Consider the following 10,984-nt stretch of genomic DNA (forward strand, 5'->3'; position numbering starts at 1 on the left):
CCTAGAGGGCCACATGAAAAGCTACGATGGGCCAAATTTGGCCCACAGGCCTTCAGTTTGACATTTAAGTAGAACTAAATAACTTCCCCTACTTTAATTTTCTGTTTATACAATCAAAGCACACATTTCATTCATATTTAGCCTCTGAATGTATAAAACTTACTTTTTCAAGTATTAAATATAAGATATTTTGCAAAGTGATTGAATTCAAGTGGAAGAGTTCAGCTTTTCTGAAGGGAAGATGTTTACATAACTGCTGGAGAATAATGTCACGTTGTGACCGTTTATGCCAACGGTAAGATGACAATTGCTGAAAGGTAGATGTCAGGTAAAGGTGTGCTGCTACGTAATGAGGAAAACATTCCGTTCTGTCAGTACACTCTGTACCGTGACCGTGACTGACTCATACACGGTTATTACATCGCATAATATTTTATCCTCTGGCAGTTAACAGAAACGGCTCATGACATCTTAGAACAGACATTCGTGACTTTCAGGTATGCTTGTGTAATATTTACTGTGCCGTCATGCAGGAGCAACGCTGCATGCTTTGAATGCTTATTGTGGTGAATGATTTTGTAAACGCTCAGCGATTTGTACTACCACAACCTTAACATGTAGAATTTAGTGTTTCGGTTCAGTTAAAAAATAAAAAAGGCGACATAAACACCAACTCTGACAGATCATCAGTAGAGCAGGTGTTTAGATTAATTTAGCTTACAGCAGCGGAAGCTAATCAACCACCGCAGTGTTAGCTTAGCTTACAGCAGCGGAAGCTGATCAACCACCGCAGTGTTAGCTTAGCTTACAGCAGCGGCAGCTAATCAACCACTGCAGTGTTAGCTTAGCTTAGTTTACAGCAGCGGCAGCTAATCAACCACTGCAGTGTTAGCTTAGCTCACAGCAGCGGAAGCTGATCAACCACCGCAGTGTTAGCTTAGCTTACAGCAGCGGCAGCTAATCAACCACTGCAGTGTTAGCTTAGCTTAGTTTACAGCAGCGGCAGCTAATCAACCACCGCAGTGTTAGCTTAGCTTACAGCAGCGGAAGCTGATCAACCACCGCAGTGTTAGCTTAGCTTACAGCAGCGGCAGCTAATCAACCACTGCAGTGTTAGCTTAGCTTAGTTTACAGCAGCGGCAGCTAATTAACCACCGCAGTGTTAGCTTAGTTTACAGCAGCGGAAGCTAATCAACCACTGCAGTGTTAGCTTAGCTTACAGCAGCGGAAGCTAATCAACCACCGCAGTGTTAGCTTAGCTTACAGCAGCGGAAGCTAATCAACCACCGCAGTGTTAGCTTGGCTTACAGCAGCGGCAGCTAATCAACCACCGCAGTGTTAGCTTAGCTCACAGCAGCGGAAGCTAATCAACCACCGCAATGTTAGCTTAGCTCACAGCAGCGGAAGCTAATCAACCACCGCAGTGTTAGCTTAGCTTACAGCAGCGGAAGCTAATCAACCACCGCGATCACTTATTAATAATCGGAAATTAAAAATCGTGACTAAAAGCTTAAACCTGTAACGGAACTGAATGTTCTGAACGTTTCAGTGCTTTTTTTGTGTGTTGAATCTTGAAATATAGTGTCGTCAGTTGCTATGGCAACGGGTCTGGATGCAGCATAGCCGACGCAGCGAGTGAGGGGGGTGGTGGGGAGTGTTGAGTTGTTCCTTAACGGTTTTTCTGCGGTATTTTTCCCTTTTTCCGTGATACAGACACCTCCAGGTTTTATTTAGTTAACAGAGTTGTTCGACCTCGCGGCAAAGGATAGTTTTTCTTTCCCTGCAACGTTGTGCGCATGCGCAAAATTTCCGGACCTAAACAACATTCAAGGGGTTCGTAACAGTATTTTTCCTTAACACTGGCACAAAGCTTCCAGCCTGAGAGCGCAGAGAAGAAATGGGAATGAAACCGACTCCATGTGACCCCTACGCCTCCACTCACTGCGTTGTTTTGAAACTGTAGCTCCCGTTCTGTAGTCCTAAAGCGAGCTTTTAAAGAGCTCTGGTAATCATTAATTTACTCGGACATGGCAGAGGGGCTGGAACAAAGGAAAAAGGGAGGCTGCTTTGAACAAGTTTCCCTTCATTTCAGGAACATAACAGGGGGAGTTGAAGCCCACTGCTCTGCTATTTTACAGTGAGAATTCAATGCAACTTAACAGACGAGAAGTTTCTTCTTCCCACTCACATCCTTGGTGTTTCCATTAGATTTAGACAGTAGCTGCCAGGTGCTGCTAATAATACAAGTGATTAATTTTTAGCTTTTGCTGAACACGGGATTTTCTTACCTGAGTGAAGTTGCTCCTCCCCACACTCCTCCTTTGTGAAATTAAACAAAGTTGGTATCAAAAACATTTTCATTTGTGCCGCTATAATTTTTAAGATTTGGGGGGGGAAAGTCTCCAGAGGTCACCTAAGACCTCTCCATACAATGTCTTTTTGATTGGTCGTTTTTGGTAGCTAAGGGAGGAGATCAACCTTTTCACAGATTTTCTGTCTCATAAGAAACTGTTTTAACAAATATCTAAAACTATTGTCCTTATAAATATTACAAACTGCAGCTTTAAATTACATATTTTTACCCGTTTCAAGTAAATAACATGCAAGAAGTTTGGTTTTCATGACAATCGAAACCCAGATGTCTGACATGTAAACCACTGACAACCAGAAAACTGTGGCTTAGAAAGACGACTCAGTCTGACCTGAATACTTCAAACAGAGACCTTTTTTTTTTTCATTTTTAGAAATGCATTTCATCAGTTTTGAATCTGTGGTTGAAATGGCCCTTATGTTGTGGTGAAACTGCCATGAAGTAAAACATCAGAGCTGCTCAGTGTCCAGGAAGTAAACGGGCAGCCAGACGGTTTAATGCATTGATTGGTTGATTCCCCCATCCTCTGGTGTAAATCTGCAGGACCAGTTGCATTTACTCAGTTATACTTGGGTAACTTTGTTTTGAAAAATATACACTGCTCAAAAAAATAAAGGGAACATTTAAACAACACAATATAACTCCAAGTAAATCAAACTTCTGCGAAATCAAACTGTCCACTTAGGAAGCAACACTGATTGACAACAGGGACCCTCGTCGGGTCAATCAGTGTTGCTTCCTAAGTGGACAGTTTGATTTCACAGAAGTTTGATTTACTTGGAGTTATATTGTGTTGTTTAAGTGTTCCCTTTATTTTTTTTGAGCAGTATATATATATTTTAGAAGCATTTTTACTATGCTGTACTTTTTACTTTTACTCAAGGAATTTTATTATGAAGTATTTCTATTCTTACTTGAGTGAAATTTATGAATTTTCTACCCACTGAATGAAAAATACATTTTTTGTCTTGTGGGTTTTTTAACCAGAAATTCACCAGACACAGACCTGCAGTTTTTGTTAAAGTTTAATAAGATTTATATAGAAAGAAACTGATTTGGAAACATTTTCTCTTTTGTTCCTTATATGAATTATTATCATTTTGGTCCTTAAAATACCATAATTTCCACTTAACTGTATATTTTGGTCCATCTGATGATGTAATTTTTAAATATTAAATGACTGATAGTTTCATTAGTTACTCAGCACTTTCGTCGACTTTTTTCCAAATACTTTTTTACTCTTGAGTAATTTCTTAGGCTGCTATTTCTTACATTTACTTGAGTAAAAATATGTTGAAGTAGTTCTATTCTTGCTTCAGTACAATTTTTGGCTGCTCTACCCGCCTCCCTCTGTCCATTTGTCACATTTTTTCCTCCATTTGAAACGTCGACCTGTTTTCTCTTCATCCTTCTCTCGTTTTCTCTCTCAAACTTAATGTCTTCTGCAGCTGTCTGTCTGCGCAGGAGGTGTAAGGCTGATGTGATGAAGAGGAGGAAATCTGAAGGGTCACCGCCACTGGAGTTGGATTCCTTCACACCATTTGCTGAAAGTTACTCCCTGGGAAACGTGCGCGCACGCGCGCACACACACACACACACACACACACACACACACACACACACACACACACACACACACACACACACACACACACGCGCACGCACACGCACACACACACACCAGCCCCAGCTGCTGCTATTACCTCTGTATTGATTGCAGTAATTGTATGCTGGGGGTGGAAGGCGGAGCCGGTCTTGACCAGGTGTGTTTAATCACACACACCTTGTCCTGCCTTCCCTAAACACACTGGCCTGGTGATGGGGATAAAGACAGGAAGCAGACTGCAGGAATGTCTTGGGGTTGAAAGGACACAGCAGCAGGTGATTTGAGGGACTTTCCAAACTTATTGTCCCACTGCAGAAATAGACTCTGGAAAAGATCCTCCACTTACAGCTGAGAAACGCTCCACTGCTGCATATTAAGCCATTTTTAGAGAGCTAAAGCCTTTAGCTCTCTAAAAGTATCAATTTTAAATAATTATCTGCTTTAACACGTTGTGTTGAGGCTGAGTTCACACCTGATAGTTTGAGTGAGAACCAAATTTGCAACATTTGTTATTTTCACATGGTGCCAAAAACATCTTGGTATATATTTTGGTGTTTTTGAGTTTTATTTCAGTAAATTGGAACTAAACTTATTGTAATTCTTCTTTTTAACACTGGATTTCCAAAACATACAAAAATCAATCAGTCACAAAGATATATAGAGCTCTGGTAGTGCCAAAAAACTGAGTAGATATCAAAGATGTTTTGATTTTTTTTTTTTATTTTTCATTACATTAGGCCTAAATTTGTAGTTTTTTTTTTTTTTTTTTACACTGGATTTCCAAAAAATACACTTCATTTGGAGTCAAATATATGAATTTCTTAATGTTTTATTAGAATTACACAAAAATTTGGGTTTTCAGAAAGATTAAAAACAACCAGTTTTAGACTTTTAGTAAGTAAAAAGACAGGAAACCTCCAGTTTTTCACCGTGTGCCAAAGGTAAAATACCTTGCGTATATTTTTACTAAAACCTCTGTAATCTTTGCACAGGTAATGTCCACTGGTGGATCTATGGTATTAAAAGTTTTTAGCTTGATTTATAAACTATACAATTTGCTGTGATACTTACACTTCTGATGTAGCCGTTCATGCGTTAGCTTTATTTTAATACCAAGATTATTGGAATACAGAAAAACTAAATTATATTTGGGTCTGTGATTTTAACAGACCTCCACTCTTGGTTTTAAACAAAGCCTTGCAGCACAGTAACAGTTCTGGAAACATTCCTGAAACAATCATAACTTTCCTTTGGTTTTTATACAGATAGAAACACAGTTGACTCATAATCAGCTAAGTCAGTTGCAGTCTGGTCGTTTCTTAACTGCTTGGCTGCTTTTAGGTTGTTTGGTGAACGTCTGCCGTAACCTATAGAAGAAAAAATCATTTATATCTTCTTCCTTATGGGCATCTGTGTGAATGAATGTTTCTCCTGTCCTCATCAGGTCTCCATATGTGTTCATGTCAATGAGTGTCCAGCTACCAGCAGTCAGAGGTGAGTAATGCAACCAAAGATTTAAGAGTAGAAATACTTCAACATAATTTTACTCAAGTAAAAGTAAAACGTAGCTAACCAAAAGTAGAAAAGTATTTGGTTAAACGTGTACTGAAGTACAGAGTAACTAATCAAATTATCAATTTATTTAAAAAATACATCATCAGACAGACTAAAATATATAAAATTAAGAGAAAATTTTTGTATTTTAAGGACAAAATGACAATAATTAATATAAATAACAAAAATAATAAAATGATGCAAAAATAAATAAGTTTCTTTAAAAATAAAACTCAGAAAACTATAACAGAAACTTCAGGTGTGTGTCTGGTGAATTTTTGGTTAAAACATGTTCAGTCCAGAAATTTTACACAAGTAAAAGTAAAAATGCTCCTAAAAGTATTTCTTTCCTAAAACGTTACTCGGCAAAATGAGTAACTGTAAGTAGTCAGTGCCCAGCCCTGGCTGCTGCGTTGTCCCAGAGCATCGAGGATCGCTACTCATGGCGTCTTTGTGCAGGACTCTGGATTTGGCTCCGTAATTAAAATGTTAACCAGGCCAGGAGACAATGGCTGCTCTGTTTGCTCTACTGTCCACCTCATGCTCTTTCTGTTTCCTCCTCCTCATCTCTCTCTCTCTGTCGGTTTCCCTTCATGGCCCATGTTCCTCTCTCATATGAAACATACATTGGCTTTGACTGTTGCTGAAACCACAAACCCACAAATACAGGCTCGTTTTTTAAAAATCTTAGTTTCACCTTCTGTCTCTCTTGCCCCTTCGTGTCGCTCTGTTTCTTCTACAATGCGGTTTCTTTGTCAGACGTCTTCAGTTTCACTCTTTCTGAACCACACAAGTCATAAATCTGGTTATGTTCAGGCATGCTGATGTTCCTGAATTACCTTTGCATGTCTGTGTGTGTGAACGGCCACGTTTTTACTCACAACATGTTAACTGACGCTAAAGCAGCAAACGCTACATTTTTTAGAATTTTTTTGTTTAAACATTTTTTAATACAAAAAAAACTATATTTAAAAAAATGTATAAAAGACATCTTTAGATTTTTTTTTTCTTCTTGCAGATATTGGAGAAACGATGTCTCCAAGCAACTGTTGCTTCCCATCAACATGAGAAGAGTTATGAGGCAATTCACATTTAACTGATTACTAAATGGCACAAAAACTTTATGGAAGCTAAAGGAAAGTTCAGATCATGAAAAAAAACAAGAACTCAGTCACAGACTATAATCGTGCAGTTAGCATGCTAAATGCTACATTTCAGAACAGATCGATTACAGAAAGCGGAGTTTGTTTATAATTCATACACAGGGTAATAGAAAATTCTCTTCATATAATCTCAAAGAAAAAATATGTTGCGTTTTGAAAAGTATTGTAAAAACAGAAAAGGTGATTAGGCAAGCAGTTAATTAGTAAACTGAAACAAGATCAGGCAAAATAAATGTTTCCAGATCAGTTTCTTTTAATAAAACCTTATGAAACCTTTTTTTTAAAACTACGTCTGTCTGTCTATCTGATGAATGTTTGGTTAAAACATGTTTGTTTTTCAATAAGTGGGTAGAAAATACAGAAATTTTACTCGACTAAGAGTAGAAATACTTCATAATAAAATAAATCAAGTAAAAGCAAAAAGTACAAATACTCCCAAAATAAAATGTTTTCAATAACATTATTGAAGAAAATGTAACTGAGTACATGTAACTGGTTACTACTGAACTTTGCATGTGACATATTGTCAAGTTATCAGATTGTAGACGGTTTGAAAACAATCAGATAAGTTTCCAATTTAACCCCAACAGAAGTAGCTAAAACTGGGTTTATTTTGGGGGTGAAAAGATGTGACAAAGTTGCAAATGTGGGAAAAAAAATCTTATTTTTGTCGCTTTCAGCCAAATCATGCATATAAACCGAGGTTCTTTGAGAGCATATGCACCAAAAAGTCCTGCTAATCCTGAGAGTAAAACAAGCCGAGCTGCATGCTGGTCACTGATAACATGCAGGGCTGATTTGGTTTGTTTCTGTTCTGGTTCTCCTGAGGATCAGCAGAGGTGAGGAGTGCAGGGGCGTCCTCTGGAGTGAAGACGCTGTGAAGAGCCGGGGGAAGGACACTCACTCCTGAGAATCATTTTTCTCCTTGTGCAGGCGTAACGAGGATCAAAGCCCCACTAACACCCTGGATCCCATGGGTCATGTACAGCCGGGCAAAAGACACTGCTGCGACACCATGATACCCGTCAGTGTCCCAGCATCAAAGCTACTGGATGCAACAGAACGCGTGCGTGCGTGTGTGCGGCTACATGTCTGTTAGCGCTGCAGCTGGGCGGCTATCATCAGGCTGCAAATGGAAATGAAGAGACACTTCCTCTTTTCCAATCATTGTTTCCTCTCAGAGAAAGGAACTCCACTTCTGCTGCTAAAGCTTTTCGGTTTACAGGCAGATCAACACACTCTGTGTTATTACATGTCTGAATGTGTTCACTGCAGATCAACACAGCATCAAACATGCAAACATAGTAACAGCTAATGAAAGAGGATGCCTTCAGCGTTTTGCTGGTTTTTCTACTTCCATTTGAGTTTCTACTTCTTCTAAAAACTATCCAAGCGCTTAAAAAAACCCAGTCCAATAAGTGTTGGCTATAAGTTGATGCTTTTTGGTGGCTGGAAAATAAAAATTCAAAAACATCCCGATTTTTAAGTCGGATTCAACCACCGCTGTGCCGTCACCTAGCAACCCCAGAAGTGCTCCGCCTGTCACCTAGCAACCCCAGAAGTGCTCCGCCTGTCACCTAGCAACCCCAGCAGAGTTCCACCTGTCACCTAGCAACCCCAGAAGTGCTCCACCTGTCACCTAGCACCTACTTTTTGAGGAAGAAGTGAGAAACTACAACACAAAATTAAATATAACTTCAAGAGGGAATCTGAACCTAAAATATTGATCTTAGCACATTAGTATTGAGTCGATACCAACTTAGTATCAATATTATTGAGATTTAATGCAGATGATGAAAAGATCAAATTTGACATGAATACATCTACAAATGTAAAAACACATTAAGAGATTTATTGGTAAAAGCATCTAATAAGGAGTTCCGTTTACACAATAATGCATTTTATTATTTAAATCAAGATTTAAGAAAGAAATCCTGGAACAAATGTCATGATTACAGAAAGATGTGAGGTAAAACAAGGGAGAGAAAAAGCTGTATTTAAAATCCATGCATATATTTAGCATGTCTGCCGTGGCCTAACTTAGCTCAAACAAACATATATTCCTCAGTCACCTACATTTCCACTTTGCAAATTACAGCCTGACTGACGGCCCTCACCAATCATCACACTTACACGTCAGCAGCCAGCCAATCACGGCTCTCCGTGGTGCTTGTCGCCATGCGGCCGCCTCAAGGTGCTCATTTTCTGCCACAGCCTGTAGTTAAAGTCCATGGGAACAGAAGGTCGGCCATGTTGGTGCCCTGCAGACCCCAGTTATAAAATGTTAATACTAAATCTCTTTTTCATCACGAAACTGCGGTTTAACATCTAAGTTTGTTGTTTTTCAACTTGTTTTGCTGTAGAGACGAGATCTTTATCACCTTCGACATATATGGAGCTACAACAGTGTCACAATTCACAAACGCACAGATCAGATCAGATGGTCTAAAAATTCAACAGCTTGAAAAGCTGCTTCCATCACAAATGTGAGCAAAACTTTGTCATTCAGCTAACATCAAAAACGCACAATTTTGTAATTGCAGTGTTTCTAATAAATAAGAAACAATTAAAATCACACATGAATACATTTATTAATGCAATAAGTCATTAAAAAACTTCATCCTTCTGCCACTTTGTGAAAGAAAACAGAAAAACAAAAAACTGAAAAAACAATCCAATATTTTAGCCAACTTAACCAAGAATGGATAGATTCTTAGTTCTTACACTGCAAAAATACACAAAATGAATATTTTTGGTCTGGTTTCTTGTAGAAATATGTTGTATTGCATGTGAAATAAGACAAAACCAACTGAGCAGTAACTAAAGGGGCTCGTTTTAAGTAAATAATTTCTACATACTCGTTCCACTGGCAGACTATTTCACTTATAACATGGGAAAAATGTTTTGTTGCAAGTAAAATTATCTCCAAGTAAAACTAGCACTTTTTTATTAATATTAAGGAATTATTGACTTTAAAAGACTCCTATATGTTGGTGAAAAGTTACTTGTATGTTAGTTTTGTCTTATTTCAGCTGTATTGAGATATTTACAGTAGAAACTAAACCAAAAATACGTGTCACTAATATTAATTGCTCAGATTCACTTTTGATATTTTACTTTAACTTGACATCTTAAAAACGTCTGTATGCTGACCGTGTTCACAGCTCTGTGTGTAAATTGTAGCATTTTTTGGGAATGAGACTCGCATTCCTGTTTCAGGTTCAACCCCGCTCAGCCGGAGTTCGTGACGCAGCCGGTCAGGAATGAGCTTGTTGGGATGAGGATCCCCGTGGCGGGATGAGCCATCCTTCATCACGAATTGAATCGCAAGGTCGGAAATTAGAGAGCAACCAGAGACGTGTCATTTCACGGTTTGAGCGTAAAAACAAGTGTGTGTTTCCAGTGCCTTGTTTCTGTTTGTGCAAACATGTGCATGTAAGCACAGCAAACGGCTGGTTTAGCGATTCCTGCAGGTTGGCCCGCATTTGGTGTCTGCTGTGATGCCGAGTGTGATTCAGTGTGTTTTTGTGCTTGGAGATTTCCTCCTAATCACAGTCTTTAAGGCTGTGTGATCACAGGCCTTCACAAGTAAACCTAACCAAACTACTGAGCAACAGAAACAGACCAGCATCCAGTGAAAAACAACACTTACTGACACAGGACCTGACAGTCTGCTCATCATTTGGTAAATTTAACTTTTTCCCATTCTTCTTCTCATGTGATCATTATTTATGGTTGTTTTTGCATTGCAGGGACAAACAAATGCACGAACAGGCACTCTGTTTGATTCAGAAGCTCCATATAGACCAGCGCACAGCGGTTGCAAAGCTATTGTTTGTGTCACGGAGAGTCATATTTACCAAGATTAGTGACCTTTAAGTAAAGCAAATTAGAGAGTGTTTCTGCATCTGCTGCTGAAAAATGGTTTTCTGTAGGAGCGAATGATAGAGTACGTTCATCTTGGGTGTCTTGGGTGTGATGAGTTCAGCTGCTGCTGTTTTAAAAAAAAAAAAAAAATCATATTTTGCATGTTTTTTGTTTTTCAATTTGGTTTTATGCTCTTTCTAACAATAAAAAAAATTAAAAAACAGGAGGTTTTTGGAATAAATTAATGTTTTTTTGTTGTCTGGGAAGTGAGCTGTTTCAAAAACCTCCTGAATGTATCGTCAAAAATCAGGCACTGATTCTCACCGTTACCTAGCAACCCCAGCGGAACCCAGCCGTTGCCTAGCAACCCAACCTGACCTCGAGCACCGTTACAAAAGTAATGTTTATGTTACGCTTTTATCC

The 10,984-nt window shown here is 38.8% G+C and overlaps 1 long non-coding RNA gene across 3 annotated transcripts; it reads left to right on the forward strand.

The window, feature by feature from the left end:
- Nucleotides 1-303: 303 nt before the first annotated feature.
- Nucleotides 304-10,727, forward strand: LOC145555151 (uncharacterized). Of its 3 annotated transcripts, none has more exons than XR_014091246.1 (5): nucleotides 304-497; nucleotides 3,820-3,938; nucleotides 5,422-5,471; nucleotides 9,914-10,379; nucleotides 10,447-10,727. It is a non-coding gene; the product is annotated as an uncharacterized LOC145555151 (long non-coding RNA). The 3 variants fall into 3 exon arrangements; XR_014091245.1 differs by having other exon boundaries at nucleotides 9,914-10,025; XR_014091247.1 differs by lacking the exons at nucleotides 9,914-10,379; nucleotides 10,447-10,727 and adding an exon at nucleotides 7,529-9,899.
- The last annotated feature ends 257 nt before the right edge of the window (nucleotides 10,728-10,984 follow it).

Source organism: Poecilia reticulata, chromosome 15 (assembly GCF_904066995.2).
Source record: "Poecilia reticulata chromosome 15, P_reticulata-male-v2, whole genome shotgun sequence".
Lineage (NCBI taxonomy): Eukaryota > Metazoa > Chordata > Actinopteri > Cyprinodontiformes > Poeciliidae > Poecilia > Poecilia reticulata.